The sequence below is a fragment of the Ictidomys tridecemlineatus genome, chromosome X (assembly GCF_052094955.1).
Source record: "Ictidomys tridecemlineatus isolate mIctTri1 chromosome X, mIctTri1.hap1, whole genome shotgun sequence".
Classification (NCBI taxonomy): domain Eukaryota; kingdom Metazoa; phylum Chordata; class Mammalia; order Rodentia; family Sciuridae; genus Ictidomys; species Ictidomys tridecemlineatus.
Genome location: NC_135493.1, coordinates 111,881,589 through 111,903,740, shown reverse-complemented (window position 1 = coordinate 111,903,740; position 22,152 = coordinate 111,881,589). Strand labels below are relative to the sequence as shown.

General features: G+C 36.2%; 1 pseudogene; it reads left to right on the top strand.

The window, feature by feature from the left end:
- Positions 1-84: 84 nt before the first annotated feature.
- LOC144371595 (sal-like protein 4 pseudogene) overlaps positions 85-22,152 on the top strand; it is a 37,172-nt pseudogene continuing 15,104 nt past the window's right edge.

The following is a 22,152-nucleotide window of genomic DNA, read 5'->3' as shown; positions in this document are numbered from 1 at the left end:
CATGTACAGGTGTCATCTGGCCCTTCTCATATTGCCTTATGGGAATTGGGTTTGGGGGCACTAGCACAATACTGATGAGCTAACATGCTAGCTACTGCTGTTGCTAAGAAATTGTCCTTCATCTTTGACCTAGCAATCTCACGTCTTCTACCAGCAACAGTGACAAATGTAAAAGCTCAGCTCCTTCACAGTTCTTTACACTTTGATGGAAACTCTGAAGTGTCTTTCTGCTGAAGTTTCTGAGGATAGGGGATGTAAACTTGAGCCTGCTTGCACCACTGCAAGAGGAGAGATTATTTGTCTCAGAATGGAACCAACACAGAGGAAAGCAAAGCACTGAGGGATAGAGGTGGTAGAATCATCATTATAGCTGTCACTTATTCATCACCTATTTTTTGTGTCAGGTAGTGTTAGGCATTGCCTGTATTGTTGTTCTCAAATCCTTTTGTAACCTTAAGAAGTTTATTCCTGTTCTACTGAAGAGGTAACTGAGTTTCAGCAGTTTGCTTCTTTTCACATGTGGACAGAGAATGGTTTTGTATTTCTCTTTTTCATTTTTATTTAGGCCTTTTCTATTAAAATATTGTAAACATGAAAATAGTTTTTCCATAATTATTTTTAAATACACTGAAGAGAAATTTTAAAAGAAAAAAAGAAGAAAATAGTCATAAGTCCAAATGACACATTTTTTTTCTTTTAGCTGCAATTATTGTCCATCCCACCTAACTGATGCTTTTTTTTCCTCTTAGCATTATTAGACTCAGAAGTGCAAAGACCTTGGAAAATTACCTTTTTGTGTCTCATTGCCTCATCTATAAGATGACGATTAATAAGAGTAGCTACCTCTTAGGCTGTGTTGATTAAATGAGTCACTATATCTGAATTGTTTAGAATATTGCCTGCATGTAGCAAGGCTCAAATACATTGTAGCTATTATTGTTACAGATGATGTTGTTTTTATTTGAGGGGATGAGAGTGGGTGAAATGAAGAAAGCAGGGGATGGGGAGCAGAAACATCACTAAGGCATCAGAGAACCTTTTCTGTTAGAAGACTTCTCACCTCCCAGCTTCCCTTTGTTCCTTTTCTTGGTTCCATTCAAAAAAGAAAAACATGAAGAGTATAAATTTAAAACTGGGTACGGTGGCAGGTGCCTGTGGTCCCAGAACTCGGGAGGCTGAGGCACAAGAGTTGCTTGGAGCAAAGGAAAGGAGCTTGAGGCCACCTTGGGCAAAATGGCAAGGCCCCATCTCAAAAAATAAAAAAAAGAAGTAAGTGTATGCAATCTTTTGATACTGGAGATTTAAACCAGTGGTGCTCTACCACTGAGTTACATACACAGTCTTTTGTTTAAATTTTTATTTTTATTTTTGAGATGGGGTCTCACCAAGTTGCCAAGGCTGGCCTCAAACTTGTGATCCTCTGATTCTCCTGCCTCAGCCTCCCAAGTAGCTGAGATTGCAGGCGTGTACCAGCAGGCCTCTCAGCAACTTTTCAATAATCTCCCTCGAATCATCATCCTAGGTCCCAGATGCTAGGTTTCTCTTTATTAATATTTGTGACTTTGCCATGGTCTTTGGTTTTATAATCTATTCACATACCAACAATTAAAAAAAACTTTAGATATTATCTATCACTTTTCTGTTCCTGATTTCCAAAACTCTAGGTGCAGTTTCAGATATATTTACACATGGCTTCTTCCTGTGAAACACTGATTCCTAAGCAAAAAAGCAAATTTAAACTTAAATGCCTTAAAAAAGATACTTTTAAAGTATTATTATTATTATTATTTGCAGTGCTAGGGATAGAACCCAGGGCCTCATGTGTGCCAGGCAAATACTCTGCAACTGAGTTCCATCCCCAGCCCTAAGCCCATTTTTTTGGAGGGGGGAGTAAACATTAATCTCTAAAATGGTCAAGTACATATATTCATACTCCTTAATTTGTTTCTTAATGGGTTATTTTAATTACAATCTTATTAGCACTCACTGATTTGATCAAGACCCTTGCTTACCCCAGATTCCCCGGGGTTTGCTTTTTTTTCCCCCAGATTTAAACTTTTCTTCAGTTTCTCTGTTAGGTTCAGAGGGCAGGGGTGGGTTGAAGGAGAGCAGGCCTGGAGGTGGGGGGACATTCCTGCTGTTCATGTACTCTCATTGCCAACTGCTCTGCTTCCTGGAGAGAGGTTCATTTTGCTAGTTTATAAGTGGGACAACAGAGCTCATATTTTCCTATTCATGCCAGTTTCTTTATTCAAGGAATTTGAGATGACTGTCTCCTTAATGTTGCTGCAAGACAAGCTGGGAACAATGGGAAAATCTGAGCTAGGACTAGTCTTTCTTATGTAATGATGGGTATGTGTCAAAAACAAGAATAAAAACAAAGATAATGAATGATATCATTAAAACTAATAACTTAGTTCAGAGTGCTGATAGCTTTTCTTTTCACAAACCCTTTATATTCTTAAAAATTTGAGGACCCCAGAGAGCTATTGTTTTTTGTGTTATATAACTACAAAAAATAGTTTTGACCTTGCAGAATCCCTGAAAGGTTCTTGGAGATCCCCAGGGATCTCCTTACTCTACTTTGAGAGCCACAGACATAGATGATTTTTAGATAATTTTAAAGGCAAATTTGAGCAGGTGCAAGTCATACAGGAATTACAGGATCATAAACACAAAACCAGATTCTGTATAATTAAGGAGGACATTCTTTTTTTCTCTTGGTGACTCTGAGAAATAAGATTCTGACTAAATCAAGTGTAGCGAAATCTACACCAGCTCTGTCCAACAGAACTTTCTGAAATGATGGTGTTTTAGTTGGCTTATTTGTCATTATAACCAAAACACCTGATACAAAAAAATTACAGGAGGAAAAATTTATTTTGGCTCATGGTTTTAGTAGTCTCAATCCATAGAAGGCAGACTCCATTGTTCTGAGCCTAAGGTGAGGCAAACTCTCGTGGCAGAAGTGCATGGAGGAGAAAAGCAGCTCAGGATATGGCAATCAGGAAGCAGAACCCAGATCACCAGAGAAAAAATAGAACCCCCAAAGGCATACCCCCAGTGACCTACCTCTTAAAGCCATATTCTACTTCCCTATAATTACCACTCAGTTAATCCATATCAGTGGATTAATCCATTGATTAAATTAGGAGAACTATAACCTAATCATTTCACCTTCAAATATTCTCAAATTGTCTCACACATGAACTTTTAGGGGATACCACATATCCAAACCTTAGTCGATGGATATGTTTATATGTACACTGTTTAATATTGTAGATGGCTACTGAGCACTTGAAATGTAGCTGGTGAGACTGAGGAGACTTTTATTGAATTACTTAACTGATTTAAATTTAAACTGAAATAGACACATGGAGAGAGGGTACCATATTGGGCAACATAGTTCTAGACACTAGAACTGCCTGGAAGAAGTCACTTCATCAAAGAAACAAGAAATCTTGTTGGAGAAAGAAACCATGAGCTCAGATTAGAAAGTAGTCTCTAATCACAGGTGACCTCAAGGACAGGGTTGAGAAGATAAAATTGAAGCTACAAATGGCTTTTTTCTGTGTGGCTGCTACCACTCTTGATTTTACCAAGGAGTGGCTTAATTGTTAGATTCAAAGATTAATTTCTCATTGACTAATATTGCACAACTCTGTCACTTCTTGAGGTGCTTAGTTCTGCCATAATTGCGTGCATTTTTTGATGTTTTGACTCTCAGTGACAATAGGATCAGGACATGCCCAGAAGATGGTTGTTCCTATCTGCAAGGGGGTCATCTTGGTCTGCATTGAAATGAGGAAACTCTCTTACCTTACTCTAGTCTTAACATTATTCTTAGTGAGTTGTTTAAGGGAGATAAAGAGGTAGTATATATATATTATATATATATATGATAGTCCTGGTACATTGTCTTGAACACACTAATGGCTCAATAAATGTTACTTTCATTGCTTTTTAGAGTGAACAAGCCTGGAAAGCAGGTGGTATGCTGAAGTTGGTGAACTGGCTGCTGCTGAAGGCCCTTAATGAGGTCCTCATTGTAAATCTCAGGCCAGGATACTCCCAGGACAAGAGCAAGTATGCATCACTCTAGATGCTAGAACTGTAGATGTCTGTCTGTATGTATGTCTGTATCCATCCATCCATCCACTTGAAATACTGGGGATTGAGCCAGGGCCTTACATATGCTAGGCAATGCTCTATCAGTGAGCTACATTCCCAGCCCCAGATGTTCTAAAGCCGTGTTAACACATGTCAAGCCTTCTGTGTGCCAATTCCAGACAATTACAATGAGTTGGATAATTACCCTGTGGCTTTTTTTTGGGGGGGGGGCATTCTTTGTTCTTTTGTTTGAACTACTAGTGCTTGAACCCAGGGCCTCATGTATGGTAGACAAGTGCACTACACCCTATCCCTTTCCCTATGGCTTTATTCAATGTCATCCAATAAAGGTAATTCACATTCATCTTTGTAATAATTACCCCTAATATGATGGAATAAGAGTGTGCACTAGAGTGTTAACAATGGGAATGGAGAGGAAGCAGTGTATCGGAACTGCCTGGAAGAAGTCACTTTAAAGAAGCAAGAAATCTTGTTGGAGAATTTGAAGAAATTAAGAGGATACTGAGATTGACAACAGAGGAAAAGGAGAGGCAAGAGGCAAAGTTGATTGATGGAGGAGAATCATTCTCAAATTGTGGTTCCTGGGACCAGCAGCATAGCTTCTCCTGGGAAATGCAAAATATTTAGTGTCTTTCCCCACTTAGTAAGTGAAAGACTCTTGAGGCTGGGCCCAGTGATCAAGTTTAAGAAGCTTTCCATGTAATTCTGATTTACACTCGAGTTCAAACAACTGCGCATAGAATGAATTCAATCTTCCATCTTTTTCTTCTTAGGTCCTTGATGGATTGGATAATGCCCATATTCACTGGGCAGGGACACCTGCTTTACTTAATTAACCAATTCAAGTCCTAATCTCTTCTGGAAACCCCATCACAGACATACCCAGAAATACTGGTTAACCACTTATCTGAGCATCCCTGGCCCAGGCAAATTTACACATAAAATTAACTAAAATAAAATAAATCAATAAAAAATAAAGTTTCTAACTGCTCACAGTTGCCCTTTATTTCTGGAGATTTGCCCTTGGCTTAATAGGAGATATTAAAGCCCTCTGTCCCCACTCTGGGGTCCAGAGGTGGATACTGAAGTGCAAAAATTTGTCTCTTTGGTTTTGAGAATTTACAATTTGTAGTGTGGTTTATGCTCCTGAGTCCCTGTATGGTTTAGCTCAAGACTGGACTTTCCTGAGAGCATACCCTTGCTTGACTCCCTGCCCTATTCTGTGTCCTCTACTCCATAACATCTTGCTTGACTCCCTGCCCTATTTTCTGCTCCTGTATATTACAGAGAAACCTTCTCCAGAGAGCATTCCTCAGTTCATCATGAGCATCCAAATCTGTCTCAGGCTCTGCTTCTAGGAAAAGGAGATGGATCTAATGCCAGGAAGTTGCAAGAAGACCCTTAGGGGTGGAAAAGATATTTTGAAATTACATCACTTAGGATCACCTGGAATTTCTGAACATTTTTTAAAACGGTAATACACTTACAGGGTTTGAAAATTTGAAAAAAAATATGCTTTAACTCATTCCCCTATCTGCCCACTCACCTCCCTTCAAAAGTCACTGCAGTTAATAATTGCTTTTGTATTATTCCAGGGATTTCAAAAGTGCATAGACATGCAGATACGATTTTCATTCTCTTCAACCTCTTTACACAAATAATTTCTATATCCAGTATTCTGCACCTTGCGCCCCCCCACCAGGTGGATTTTGGCAGACTTTCCACATATGTGCACAGAGGACATCTTTTTAATTTTTTTATTTTTACAGCTTCCATTGAAGAGAGAGATCTTGTAGCCTGTCCTCCATTTATAGCCACTTAGGTTATTGTCTTTTGTTGTGTTTTTGGATAATTACTGAAACATATAAAGTTGCCTCGATCAGTGTGATTCTTTACAATGTGGATGGCTTATATTTTTGGTAGTCAGGTGTTCAAGGGGGACATTAATCCTTTCAGAGGGGGGCAGTGTTAAAAGTTAGAAGGTTTTATTACAGGGAAACCTCCTCTTCAGGAAAACATATGATGTCTGGATGAATATGTTAAAAAAGAACACATAAATTAGGAGGTGATGATATATTTTTAAAAAATGTTTCATTTAATATGTTTACTGAAGTGTTTCTTTAGGTGGAGAGTTGCTGTGATTTAATCTTAAAAAATCTGAATTAACTTCATCTTTGTAAAAGCACATTTCTTGTATTTAAGCAAGCTACTCCTATATTGTTTTGTATTCATTACATACAATGTATGTATTTTAAGGCCCATTTAAGCTGGGATATTATTGTGCTGAAGTGTTTGTTACAGTGAATGGACATAGGTTAGGGCTTGGCAATATTATTGTTGAATTAACATTTTTGTCAAAATGATACTTATTTTTATGAAATTTAATGTGGAATGATCCTTTGGGGTCTTGAAAGATGTAATTCATTTTTTAGAACCTGGCTTTGGAAGATATTTTGGCTTGGTATTGTAGAAATTTTGTTTTTGAATGAAAAACATTTCAACTCTCTTCACTGGTTTTCTCTTTATTAGAATACTTCAACTAAAAGAATAATTAATATCTTCTCCAAGAAGGGGTCAAAATGAATATTTAAAATTCAATTTCCTAGAAATGAAAATTCGTGTTTTCTCTATTGTTGCAGCAGCTTAATTAAACCAGAATTATTCTTATGACATTATCAGTTTTCTGAATATTTCCTTCCCCTTTTTGATATATCAGACCTAGACTGCATACATTAAAATTTCAGGCTCAAAATTTGTTGTTTTAGTTCACTTGAAGTAACACTTTGCTACTAATTTCTACCAATGTTACACCTAAATAGATTGCAAATTCAGGGAAGTGTTACCAATACCGTTTTCACAGAGCATGGAAGTTGTTAAATGTTAATTGAAGGGATTTTTTTTTTAACAGATTAGTGGTTCTGCAGTTACCCTGGAAATTGGGACATAAAAGTTCTTGGCCCTCCATATTATTCCCTGAAAATGCAAAATAAAAGAGGGTGTTGTAGTCACATCAATATATATATAGGTAAGCATTAGTTCAGGTAAGAAAGGAAGGTGTTAACAAAGGCCAGGGAGAATTCTTTCATTACATATGGGAGGAATTTTCACTGAAAGGGCACTTAATACCCAGATAAGTCTACAGAAATGACAGATATTAAAGAGTCAGACTTTTTTGAACAGAATTTTGTGGCAAAACATGGAAAACAGAGAAAGCATGTCATGTTTTATCCATGTGCTCGGTTGTGCCAATATTGGCTGAATGTTGCACAACAGCACGGTAGCTGTACTTACCGCAGCTGTCGTTTAAGGAATGTGGCAGATTTGCTTGACTTGAAAATTGTTCCAGCAAAAATTCCATTTTTACTTTAGGAATTTTCTTTAGAAATTGGGGAGAAGTCTTAGAAAAATGCAGGGTTGGATGCTCCTTGTTATTGACTTGTCCCATCGTCTTCCCTGATAGTTGGGATAGGGGAAGGCACAACTGAGACTGGGTTTCAGGGGCTGGAGAGGGGTGGGAAAGGGGAAAAATTACCTTTTACCCAGGGTAACAGTTGTGAAACTGTTGGGCAAATAACCAGGATCAACTTGGCTAAAGTTGGGGAGGGGGTCCCTCATCCCCAAACAAAGCAAAGTCCAGACAAGTGCTTTTCAAGGACTTCTCAAGCCAGTGGTGAGAAACTCTGGCTTGCAACAATTTTGGAGCCCCAGTGCCCTTTTAATAAAATTTATTTACAGCATCTCAGGACACCAGTGCATCTAAGTCTCCTTTCTCTCCTGTTCTTTCCAGCTTCCTTTCACCAGTTGACCTGGTGTGGAACTCTGAAAATCTAAGAGCTCACCCATCTGGAATGTTAAGAGGCAGCATCTAGATAAGAGGGTTTGGATTACATGAGAGAAACACGGCTGCTTTTTCCTGGTTTTTTTATTCCTTTTATCAACTTGTTTTACAAAAACTGTTATAAAATATACACAATGCAAAATTTACCATCTTAACCATTTCTACTTCTACAATCAGTGGCATTAAACACATTTACATTGATGAGTGACTATAACCACCATCCATCTCCAGAACTTTCCATCTTCCCAAACAGAAACTCTATACCCATTATATACTAACTTCCCATTTTGCCCTCCCCTCAGCCCATGGCAGCTACTCTTTTATTTTCTGTCCTTATAGGCCCCCTGCTTTACCACTGAGTGACACCCTCAGCTCTGTTCTTATGAATTTTACTATTCTAGATGCCTCATGTATGTGCTTTATCTTGTTTTATGAGCATAAAAATCTACCATAGCTCCATTTGCTATGCACTTGCTCACTGAGGGCTTGCATTTAGATGTAGATACCACTGATGGGGACAGATATTAGGGTGTCTGGGCAGCTGGGCAAACACTGATCTGGGACACACAGCACATTAATAATCTGCATACCCAGGTGCACGCTTCCAGGGACCAAGTGAGGAAGCTGCTGCCATATTAGACTGGAGTCTGGGATGAAGTGTCTCAGGATTTCACATATTCACTGGTAGTCAGAGGAAGCTGAATTCTGAAAGCTGTGTAATGAGGAGATAGGGAGGGCTGGGCAAACACGATTAGTCACAGAGCACCAGGCCTAGGTTATTTATTCTCTGGAGAAACCCAGGACTCTTGAGTGGGATGGATTGCTGACTATGAAGCTGAGTAAATTTGACCAAGAGGCCTAAACTGAGGGGAAACTGGTCTCTTTATGAGCTCTATTGACACTGAATAGAAATGTGGGCTTAAGTCCAATTTGTTTCCTAGCAAAATAAATACATAATATCAAGGGAACTTCCTTGTTTTCAGAAAGAGGAAAGAGTTGAAGTTATTATAAGTAGAAAAGGCAAATGAAAAGGAGATGAGTGGTTTTGAGGATACGATAAAAATATCTTGGTAGGCAGTTACGCATAAGTGTAAAAGGATACTCTGAAATCTTTCCTGGCTGCAAGGGCGAGGGGAGTGAATTACAGTACCCAGCAAGGTTGTGGGTGTGATTATATTCACGGGTATGCTGGACTTGGACGATGGACCAAGTGACAACATAAACCTTAGAAATAGCATGTTTGTTTTTGCCAAAATCATGACAAACTCATCTCACTTAAAATGCCAACATTGTGTTAAAATTTAGATCCAGATATGCATGTAACATTATATATATATATATATATATATATATATATATATGTGTGTGTGTGTATATATTACACACACACATATATAATTTAGAACTATAAAGAATTGTCGGTGTAAAGAAATACTATGTGTTTTAAGATGCCCAGACAAATCCCCTGTTCCTGACATTGTTTAGCTCTCAGATCTTACCACTATACTCACTTTAATTAGGGATCTTAAGACTGTGATGTGAGCCCCTTCTCATTAGGAACTAAATTGTCACAACCAACACTTTGCACTTTTCAAGCAGAGAATAGTCTGTTCATAGGCATTGTCTATCCATTATTCCTTACAAGGAACCAAACATTTAAAGATGAACTGAGAATTCAAGATGGGTCCTTTCATAATTTCAGTTTCTTATATCCATTTAGATTATTTATTATTTATGTAACAGTTTTGTGTCCTGATACTACATGCTTATTGTAGAATATTTAGGAGACACAGACAACTATAATAAAAAATAAATCACTAGAAATCCACTATCCAGAGACGAATATGGTCATATTCTGATGTATTTTATCTAGTTCTACTTTTTTTTTTTACTTTTCTATAAACTCTTTTCTCTATTACTGTTTTTCTCATGTTTTTACCTTTTACTTTAACATTCCTTTATGTACACTTTTCTTAGCTCTGAAAGAATTTTTAAATATTGTTATTATGATCATATCATTTCACCATATGGCTACAACCATACTTTTATTCTTCCCCTGGTATTAAGTATTTAGATTCTCCCAAGTTTTTGTTATTAGAGATGACTCTTTGATGAGCATTCTTAAAAAAAAATAATCTTTTGACTTTTTCCTTAAATTAAAATCCTTAAAATTGGGCATGATCAGTTCTTAGAAAAACTTACTATATTCCTTTTCCTCAAAGTTGTACCATGTTTGTTTTTGCCAAAATCATTACACTCTCACTATCAGGATATGAGATATCTGCTGGTACTATACTTAATACAATAATTTTAAAATAAACTTTTCTTCTTTGGCAAATGTAAAATGATTAATTTAGTGTTGTTTGCATTTCTTTGAGTAAATAGGCTAAAAACTTCAGTATGTTAATTGGTCATTTGTGTTTCTTCATAAAATTGTTCATATCCTTTGCTCATTTTTTCCTATTTGTTTGCCTTTTTATGTTTTTGGACACTAAAATATCATCCTTTGTTTCCTGTAGTAATTAATATAACCCAATAGTTTAAAAGGCTAAACATATGATAGCCTTATAAAGTACTAAGAAGGATTAGATGGAGAAAATTTTCAGACTTTATTAAGGAAACTGATAAATGGAAAGCGTGCTCCATTTGCCTTTAGGAAGACTTAATACTCTATAGATATAATTCTCTCTAGGTTATGTTATAAACTAAATGTAATTGAAAAACATTTATGGGACTTTTTGGGGACTTCAACAGCAAACTGATTCTAAAGTTAACATGAAACAATGATGTGCTCAAAAATTTTCAAAAAATTTGAAAAAAAAAGGAACAAAATGTAGTAGGGTAGGGGAGAGATCCATCTTTTCAGATAACAAGACACATTAACAAATTATAGCAAATAGAAAAGAATGGTATTGAAACAGAATAGACAAATAATCCACTAAACAGAATGGAAAGCCCCTCCCAAACAACTTTTGATGTAAGACACGGCTTGTTTCACAAATCAGTTGGGAAAAAAACCAACTATACTCAATGATGATGATGTTGGGATGCTTGATTCTCAATATGGAAAAAAGTTAAAATCAGACCCTTACAGCATATCCTCAAATAAATTCTGCTAAAGTCCCGAAGGTTAAAAAACAACAACAAACTCAACTGTAGCAATAATAATAATGAAACAAACCTTCCTCTAAAGGAGAAGAAAATGTAGAATGATGACCTGGTACATGTAGCTATTTTTTTTTTTTTTGCCTGGACACTGCAGTTGCTTTCCAACTAATTTCCTTGTTTTCTCTCATGCATCCCTCCATCTGTTCTCTGTCCTGCAGAACACAGTGACCCTTTTAAATTGTAAGTAAGATAAGATCTCTTTTCTGCCTCTCTATTGTGGCCCACAGATCTCCCTCCCTTGCCTACCTCTCTCACTTCATTTCCTACCACTTGCCCCTAATAACTGAATTTCAGGTCCATTGGCCTTCTTGCTGATTATTCTTCAAAGACTTCAGACATTTTTGTCAACTCAGGGTGTCTTTCCTGTCTTTCCCCTCCACCTGGGATGTGCTTGTGCCCCTGATACATGCATAGCTCATTCCCTCAGTGCAGCCATTTCTCTTTCAGAATGACATCTCCTGACCATGCTAGTTACCGAGGGTAGCTCTCTGTCCACCTGCCCTTGTGTGCTTTTCTTCATAGTACTTTCACTCCCTGACAGTAAATTGTATATTTATGTAAGCTCCACAAGGGCAGGAACTCCGTCTGTCTTATTTGTCACTATAGGTACTAACAGAACAAAGAATAAATACTTAATATTTGTTCAATGAATAAATGAATGAATGATCTTGGGTTTCTTCCCTCTCTGCCTCTCTCCCTTCCTTTCTTTACTTTTCTCCCTTCAAGTCTCTCTTTCCTTCTCTTTCAATAAGACAAAGCTCAAACCATTAAACATTGATAAATTCAGGTATCAAAATACAGAATGTCTGTGTCACATGATAACTCCAAAATGTTAAAAGCATATGATAAGCAGGAGAAGGCATTCAAAATGCATATAACAGATAAGTATCTAGCATAAATATGAATAAACTTTATGCATACAGATTCTATGAACATTGGCATACAAAGCTTGGTATGAATATATGTATTTAATATTCTTTGGGAAATAGCCAGGAGTGAAATTACTAGGTTGTGGTAAGTATATGTTCAATTCTTTAAGAAACTGCAAAACTGTTATTCAAAGAGGCTGTACCATTTTTCATTTACATGAGCGATGAAGAAGACTTCCAGTTGTTTTACATTGTTGTCAACACTTGGTATTAGGTAGTCTTTTTACTTTTAGCAGTTCTAATGGATATGTGACAATTTTCTTTTGAATCTAATGAGTAATGATGTTGAACATCTTTTTTGTATGCCTTTTGACCACTTCTATATATTATTTTATATAGTGTTCAAATCTTCCTATTTCAATAGATTATTTGTCTTATTGAGTTATATGAGTTCTCTATATATTCTGGATACAAGTATCCTGGATATCTATTGTGCAATATATTTAATATATATAACATTTCTTGCTAATTTTGGCTTATCCTTTGATTTTCTTAGTCTCTTCTGAAGAGCAGAGGTTTAAATTTTGATGAAGTTCAATTTAATCATTATTTTTTTCTTTTTATATTTCATGCTTTTGTGCCCTAAGAAATTTTCACCTACCTCAAGGTCATGAAGATATTCTCCTATGTTCTCTCCTAGAAATTTTAAAATTTTAATCTATTCATTTAGATCTATGATCTATTTTGTGTTAAGTTCTGTATGATGTGAAATAAGATCTGTGGTTAATATTTTTCCAAAAGGATATCTAATTGTTCCAGCACCATGGTTGAAAAGATTCTCTCTCCATGTGAGTACCTTATTAAAAATCAATTGCTCATTTATTGTGTGGGTTTATTTCTGGACTCTTTATTCTGTTCCATTGATCTATGTGTATCTTTATGCCAATATCATTTTTTCTTGGTTACTGTAGGTTTATGGTAAGGTTTTTTGTTTTTGTTTTTGTTTTTTTGATACTACAGATTGAGCTTAGGGGTGCTCTTCCACTGAGCTGAATTCCCAGCATTTTTAATTTTTTGTTTAATTTTGAGACAGGGTCTTTCTAAGTTGCTGAGGCTGGCCTCAAATTCGAGATCTTCCTCTCTCAGCCTCTTGAGATTACAGACAGGTGATACTATGTCTGGCCTAAGTCATTCTTGAAATCAGGTAGTATAAGTTGTCTAACTCTTGTTCTTATTTTTCTGAACTGTTGTAATTATACTGTCCTCTTGATTTCTATGTAAATTTTATAATCAGTTTGTCAATTTCTAGGGAAAAAAGCATGCTGGGGTTTTGATTGTGATTGAATCAAATGTATAGATTAATGTGGGGAGAATTGCATATTAACAAGCTTAAGTTTCCCAGTCCATGAAGACTGTATTTTCCCATTTATTTAGGTCATCTTTAATTTTTATAATCAATGTTTTGTAGTTTTTAGGGAACATTCATTTCACAAGTTTGTTAAATTTTTTTCCTATTTTACATTTTTTAATATGTATTTATTTTTAGTTGTAGGTGGACACAATACCTTTATTTTATTTTTAATGTGGTGCTGAGGATTGAATCCAGCGCCTCATGTGCCAGGCAAGTGCTCTACCACTGAGCTCCAGTCCCAGTCCAGTATTTCACATTTTGATGCTATTAGAAACGGAAAACATTGTCTCCTCCATTAAATGTGATGTGAACTGTAGGCTTTTCATAGGTATATTTTAATCAAGTTAAGGAAATTCTTTTCTATTTTTAAATTGCTGAGAAATTTGATCACAAATGGGTGTGGAATTTTGTCAAATGCGTTTTCCACAACCATTTAATGAACAGTTTTTCCTCCTTTATCTCTTCTTGCAGCATTGTTCTTAAGAGTGAAAAGTTAGAAACAACCTCAGTGTACCTCAATAAACAAATCAGGTTCATACAATGAAATAGTTCATAGAAAAATGATAAAATACTTGCATACATGATCAATGTGGATAGATCTCTAATATTCAATGCTTAGTGAAGAAATAAGATGATACTGCATCATTTTGGGGGGTGGGGGTTATACTCAAATTTCAAATACTTTATTTTAGAGGAATACCTGAACAGCCTGAGAACAGAAAGCACGAGTAATTTTAACAATTCTTTAAATTATATCCTTTCTGTTAAGTAGGTACTGAGAACAGAAAGCAAAAAAGAGACATCAAGGGTTATGACCCCTGGGGATGGAAAAACAAAGGAAAAAGGTCAACATTTTGAAAACTAAGAGACTTGTGGGAGGGGCCCCATAGGGCATGGACTTGAACGTCTGAGGAGGGCAAAGGCTGATTGGCTGGTACTGGCATCTGTAAGCTCAAAGGGGGCCTAAACTGTTTTTGGGAGTACTAAAAACTCGTAATTTGGAATAAACTGTTACTAATAGCATGAGTCTTCACTGCTGGGGTGAGGAAACATTGCTAAAGTAATGCTGAAAGGCACATAAGTAAATAGAAGCATTGACCTTCTTATCTTACCCAGCCTTCCAGTTTGCTTCTAGAGTCTTCTATTGGCACAGTGAATATAGAGAACAGGTGGTAAAGGAGAAATGTGGTTACAGAGTTTCAGCCTCAGCATCACAAACTGACATACAGGAGACTGAGATTGAGGTTGAGGAAAAATAGTTTCTTAACTGGTACTTCTCTATTTTGTCTTTTTTTGGGTGTGTGTGACAGAGTCTTGTTTCTTCAAGGGGATCAGATATACTTTCTTCCTTGTCTTTATGGCTAGAGTATGACCTGGGCCATTTGAAGGAACTTTGAATTTTGAGAGAGTCTTGTCAAGACTCAGGAAAAGTTGAAAAATTACTCATGGTTGGAACAGCCATATTGAGAGAGTCCAGAGGTAGGGATGTTTAATGTGCAGAGGGGGTTGGACCAGTGATGGCACCTAATAAGACTATTCCTGTGCCATAACTTGACCATGCCTCCCATAGTCTGATTGGCTTTGCATATGCCAGTCTTAGGAGACCATCTCCATGCTTCCCTTTTATATGCTAATGATCAAATAAACCATAAATCCTTCTTCTTCTTCCTTTCAGCTAAGTACTCAAGTTGATAAAATACCATGTATGTAAATTTTAACAAATGAATAGAAGCAAATATTTAAAAAATGATAATTTTGTTAACACTAAAGTTGCTAATTCTGGGTGATGACCTAGAAGTTGTGATCTTTTTGCCTCAGCCCCCCCCAACGTCACTGGGGTTACAAGTATGCTCTAGTATGACCTGAACTGCTCATTTTTGTTTTTCCTAATCTTTTAATAAATAGATTTCAATAAATTGTATTAGTATAAGCCAGGGCTACAAATGATTTTAAACCTCAAATTCTAACCATTTATTTATTTCTGTATTCTCTTATTGCAGATTGTCTTCCATGAGGAGCAGGGAAAGTTTAGGGTGCAGGAAGGGAGGAGACAGAAACAGGAGTGACCAGAGAGAGAAACTGACCTGTGAAGGGGGGCCTAGTGACAGTTTAGGCCAACCCCATAGAGAGCTGTGTGACTAAAATAACCCACAAAAACTGTCCTGTGTGAGCCTCTCTGCAGCATAGGGTGATCTTAGAGTGGCTGAAAGCTGAAGGCTACCTACTAACAGCACTCCCAGCAGTGGGGGCAATGAGCTGTCCACTGAAGGCGGCTTAGGTAGTGAGTTACATGTCTACCATGTGTTGTAACATTCCAGAAGTACTTTCTACATGTGAGGTCTGTGCTAGGGCATGTTCACATTTGTTATATCATAAAATTCTCACAACACTCTGAGATATGTATTGTGTTCTATACATGAGGAAATTTGGCTTGTGTTTGTTTTTCCTGATGAATATCTGGCATGGGGTAATATTTTACAGGTGGCCAACTACTTGCAGCAGTCTTCCTGCTTAAGCAGAGAAAGAGAACTAACTATTGGGGAGTGCTGAAAATTTGGACTGGATGTTCTGCTTTTCACTTCCTCTTGTACTACAGAGTAATCACTCTTCTTTCCTTGTTCTTATTCTCTCATATAAATATATATAAAGTTTATGTATAATATATTATACATATATATAAATATGTTATATATTTATATAAATAAGTTTTTTCAGTGGGATGGGTTGCCTTGACATGATAGGTATAACCAGGATTGTAACAAAATAATTGATAAACACTCTTCTGACTTGTTGCCCCAGAATCACTTCTCTGCCTTTCATAGAATTTCTCATTAGTCAGCAACTGGATGTTCTAGCCACATGGAACACAGAGGTGACTCAGTTTATTATCTGATGATCTGGAAAGTTAACAAGAGCAGGGCAGTGCTTAAGTGTCATTAGGAGAAGCAAATAGGTACCTATTAGAACTTTGAAAGACACTTCTGCTAGGGAATCAGTGGACAGTTTTCTTTGAGTAGTTAGATAGGGAGACTTAGGAAATTCAGGTTTCAGAAGAAAACAAGTAGGAATAAGATCAGCCTAAGACTGCTTGGAACAGGAGAAAAAACTGAAGAAAAATTTCAGGTCTGGCTCCTTATTCAGTTGTGAGGCTAAGGCCAGCTCTCTGGGCCTGTTTCCTTTTCTTTCTTTTTTTTTTTTTGCAAAGGTTCTTCAAAGCTCAATCTTTCTTTTATTACTTAAATAGAGAGGTAGAGCCAACAATTAAAAAAAGCTATATAAAAGCATAAAAAGATGAAGCAAAGGGATTGTATTAAGTGTTCCTGTTACTTAGGTTCTTTTAATCATGTAAGACAGCCAAGTTTGTTTCATTTTAAGATTTGAATTTCATTTCAACTGATACAGTGGGGAGGAGGATTCCTGAGTATTTCAAAAAATGATTACCAAAAGTCAATTTTCTTTGGCAAGTTTATAAAATTGAGAGCCTTGAGGTGGTCATCTTTATACTTGAAAAGGTAAAGCTGATCTTTTTATAATGAAAGGAATGTTTTTGAAGAACTTGGCACATTATAGAGAGAATTATAAATTCCTGGAAATTGTGGTTTGAGTCTCATGTTTACTAAAAATACTTTGTTGGCCCAAATAAAATGGTGAGAGAATAATTCAGATGAACAGAGGTACAAGATATAAAATTAATTTTGAAAATATATAAGGATAAAGAATTAGCAGAATTTGCTACAATCATTAAAAGGAAATAGAGACCTCTTCTTTTTATTTAGCAAAAGTAATGTCAATGAGCTCAAGGATATTAGTGTGTATCAGATTTATTAGCTCCTAATTTACCAGTTTCATGTCTTTTTAAAAATCTTTTTTCCCTGACAATATCTATTGTTGAATAGGGAATGTTGAACTGGTACTCATACACTGAAAAAATAATTTCTTTTTGGTCCTGGGGATTGAACCCAGGGTACTCTGCCACTGAGCTACATTCCCAGTACTTTTTTGGTTTTTTTAACTTTTTGAGATAGGGTCTTGCTAAATTGCTGAGGCTCATCTCGAACTTGTGTTCTTCCCACCTCAGCCTCCTGGCTTGTTGGGATTATAGGCATGTACTACCCTGCCTAGCTAACTTTGTGTCTTTGAGAAACCTACTGAAACCTCTTGAGCCTTAGTTTCTGCTGTTTTGAAATGGGGAAAATATTAGTACCTATCCTTTTGAGAATTAAAAGTGCCTGCATAGTGTCCGATACAAAATAGGAGCTCAAAATAGAAGAATATAAATCAGAAATAAATGCATTCCTTTTTACAAAGCCTTTCTGAAAATGATAGCAATTACTGGGCAGAGAGAGCTGCAAAATGAGGACATCTGATGAATGTAACTAATGTCATCTACAAACCCAACCATGCAGATTTTAGCACAGAAAAGGGAAGCCAAGACTCAAAATTCCCTATTCTAGTCATGATGCCATTTTATGCTAAAACTCTAAAGCTTCATTACTATTTCCTGTCACTTTAAATTTCACTAATTACTACAGCCTTTGAGAATGAATTAACAAAATTTCGTCTAGACTCGTGAGTGTAGAGATCATCTTATTTTTATAAAGATTTTAAATTGTTGAATTATGAGCAGCTATAACGCATATAGCAGGATATTCATGTAATTGATTCCTTTAGAAAAAAGGTTAATCAAATGCTCTGCTTGATAAATAGAAAATGGTCTTTACTGTTTGTGCTTCTTTGAAATGCTTTTCTGGCATTATCAGTTGGTTGACTCAAATGTGACCTTATCCTGTGGGCAGTGAACCAAACCCTTTCGTCTAACTCAAGAAATTGTGTGTCTGTGTGTGTGCATGTGCATGTGTGTCTATTCCCCCTTTGAGGTCACTTTGATTATTAAACTCTATAGAATACTATGCTGTACCTACTCTGAAGAATGGAAGATTTATTTTGGTTCCTTCCTTTTCCTTATTGCCTAAGCAGGTTTTTTTTTTTTTTGGTGTGTAAATACGTACGTGTGACCATGTGTATGAATAAAATATTATTCTAACACCTCATCTCAAAAGAATGCAGTGATGTAGCAACCTGACCTTTCAGGAACTTAGTACAGAACTAATAAATAAGTAAAACAGCTCTGAGTAGCTAAACTAGATATCATTCAATCCTTGCATAAAAGCAGATGCACCTTCTTACAGGATTGTTTCCTGGTCTCTTCTTTAAAGTTTATTTGTACTTAACACACTATTCTTATCATGAAGGTTATCTGCCCTCAATCCTATCCACAACAGTTCACAGCAGATTAGTAGCTGCTAGTTAGAAGTGTCATTTTGGCAGAGTACATTCACAGGGGTTGTGGATGTTGAGAGGTCACAGGAACAGGGGTAGGGGAGAAAATTGATAATGCAGATACAAAGACTAAAATAGGCAAGTGAGTTGGGATCATTTCATGTAGGGGAAAATACATCAATTTTATATAGAAGAGAACAATTATTAGAATTCATATTCTTTTCAAATCCAAAAACAATGAAGGAAAGATTATGTTTTGATGTAGAAAATTCAAGGTGGTATGTGATAAAATTTTAAAAGATTTCAATCTGAATTAATGAAAAAAAGTTAAAAAAGTGTTCATTTAGGCATAATTTACATGCAACAAAGTTCACCCTTTTTAAGTATATAGTTTTACAAACTTTGAGAATATACAATTGTGTAACTTCATTTGCTTGTTCTTTTTTTTTTGAAATTTTAATATTTATTTTTTAGTTTTCGGCAGACACAATATCTTTCTTTGTAAGTGGTGCTGAGGATCGAACCTGGGCCACATGCCAGGCGAGCGCGCTACTGCTTGAGCCACATCCCCAGCACAATTGTGTAACTTCAGTATGTAGTCCTTTAAGTCTGGCTTCTTTTATTAAGCATAATGCTTGAGACTCATCCATGTGATCTGGTTAACATAAAAAGGTTTGAGCTTACAATTAGAAGAACTAGCTCATTATCCAAGTTCCTGATAACTGAGATTTGCTGTACAAATGATATAAAAATCGTTCTTTTGAAAATAAACCCACACTAGTATAAAACGGGCAGCAATATTTACCGTTGGTGGGGAGAGTAAATTGGTACAAACTTTCTTATCCTTTTCTCAGTCTTTCCTTCTCCCCTCTTTTCCTCGTTTAGCAAACACACCAGAAAACCTATGATAAGTGCCCAGAATTCAATAAGGTGTTCAGTAAATACTTATTTCTTTACCCTTTCCTTTTCTATTCTTTGTTTATATCTCACTGCCCATTTAAATTCTCTCCCTTCAGGTTACTTAATTGTTCAGCTAAGGTGAATAATTATGTTAACAATTGCTCATCATTGTCCCAATCTCCTTGACTTCTAAGGCATGCCCTGCAAATGTCAGTCTTATTCCAGACTTCAGGGAATTAGTCACCTGTTGAAAAGTTATCCAAAGAGAAATAGGGCTTACTACCCTGGCCTTTCATACTATGTTTATTTACACATATGTATCAGACTCATTTTGGGATGCCAGCTGAACTTACTCTTCTTTGACATTGCCCTCGATAAAGAGGAAGGTCCAGGCAGTCATGTTTCTAGTGTGTGACACTTGATCTCAATTGATTGGGCTGGGACTAGATATCTGCAACCAATCATAAGCTGTACTGGGTTAATCTAATCTTCTCTCTCTTGAGAAATGAAATAGAAGAACCCAGAGATCGCCCCATGGTGGATTCTTGAATCAAAAAGTCATCTAGAACTGACTCTCAAAAGTGTTTCCTGAGAGAAACTGGAGTCTGAACCACATTTTGAGAGATTTTTGGGGACCAAGAGAGGCCCCAGAATTAATCTTTCTTCAACATGCCAGTTGCTGCATCTCATGGTCCACCAAAGCTTTGCTTTCTCTTTGGATGCTACCTTTGGGATTGCCTGTTGTATCGTTGCAGTCACCATTTCCCTTTTACTCATGCAAATGTGAATGGGTTCCAGTTTACTGCAGCAAATGTCTATTAGGACATTTTCCTTGAAGTTAGGATTTTTAAAAATTTCTGATAGAGGGCTGAGGTTGTAGCTCAGTGGTAGAGTGCTTGCCTTGCATATGTGAGGCACTGGATTCGATTCTCAGCACCATATACAAATAAATAAAATAAAGGTCCATCAGCAACTAAAAATATTTAAAATATTTAAAGTTCTGATAAAAATATACTTATCTTTGAAAGAGTCTTCATGAAATACATATTTCAAAATTGCAACCTGACAAATGTATTAGTTTCTTATTGCTGCTGTAACAAATTGCCACAAAGTTTAGTAGTGTAAAAAACGCCATATATTTGTTTTCTCACAGTTTTAGATGTTAGAAGTCCAGAATCAGTCTGATTAGACTAAAGATGTTGGCATGATTGCATTCCTTCTGCAGACTTCAGGAGAGAATCTGTTTCATATGAGGCTGCATTCCTCAGCTCTGTAATCTCTCCCCTTTATTCAGACTTATTATTTCTGTTGTTGCAGTTCCCACTGCCTCCTTTTTTGTCTTCTTCCCTTATGATCATACTTAGGGCCCACTCAGATAACCCAAAATAATCTCACCATTTCAAGATCCTTGGTTTAGCAACATCTGCAAAGTACTTTTTGCTATATAAGGTAACATTCATAGATTTTTGGGATTAGGGTGTGGATATTTTTAGGGGTCATTAGTTGGCCTACCACAGGGAAATTTTTTTTTCAGTCTTAAAGGTTAGAGCATATCAGGAGGAAAGATGTATTAGTGGCATATATGAAACCAAGTGGAAAATGGAGGAAGAATTAAGGGATAAGCAGCCAGAGGGCAAATGGAAAACTGTATAGATTATGAGTCCTAAAGACTCCCAGTGGGCAACTGCAAGCATAGTGTCATAAGCCTCTTATGCTATATATGAATTGTTATATTACTGAAGGCAGAGTGTGAGAAGTTCAAGAGGTATACTGTAAACCATAAAGTAAACACTAGAACAATAAAACAAAGAGTTTCAGCTAATAAACTGAGAGAATGGAATCATTAAAAACAAAACAAAACAAAACAACCAAAACCCTCAGTCCAAAAGAAGACAAAACAGGGGAAAAGAAAATAAAGAACAGATGAGATAAATAGAAAAAAAACCTAGTAATATGGTAGATTCAGACACAGTTTTATCAATAATAAGATTAAATGTAAATGATCTAAATACTCCAATTGAATGGCAAATATTGTCATATTAGATTTTTTTAAAAAGCAAGACCCAACTATGTCAGAAATATGAGGATGGCACATCAAATGTGTTTGATGTTTTAAAGATTATTATTTGTCTCCTTTACAAATATGGTTAAGCCTTTTAGATATAACATCTTTTGTGTATTTTTCTTGACATTTTACTCATCAGGAGAAGTGTAGATGTATATTTATTATTTTTAATGTTGCAAAATGTATTAAAATACAATAATCAAGAACTCTAAAATGATGAAGAAATAAATGCACAGATAATAGAAATATACAGAGTGTATCAGCTCAATAACTTTAGAGACTTCATTATATCCTGTTTTAGTCGATAAATGCTTAAAAATGTAAATAAAAATATAGGGAGAGGGCTGGGGCTCTAGCTCAGTGGCAGAGTGCTTGCCTAGCATGTGTGAGGCACTGGGTTTGATCCTTAGCATAAATAAACAACAACAAATTTAAAAATTAAAAAAATATAGGGAGAAACTCCAAACTCACATTCAACAGCATTCATGAT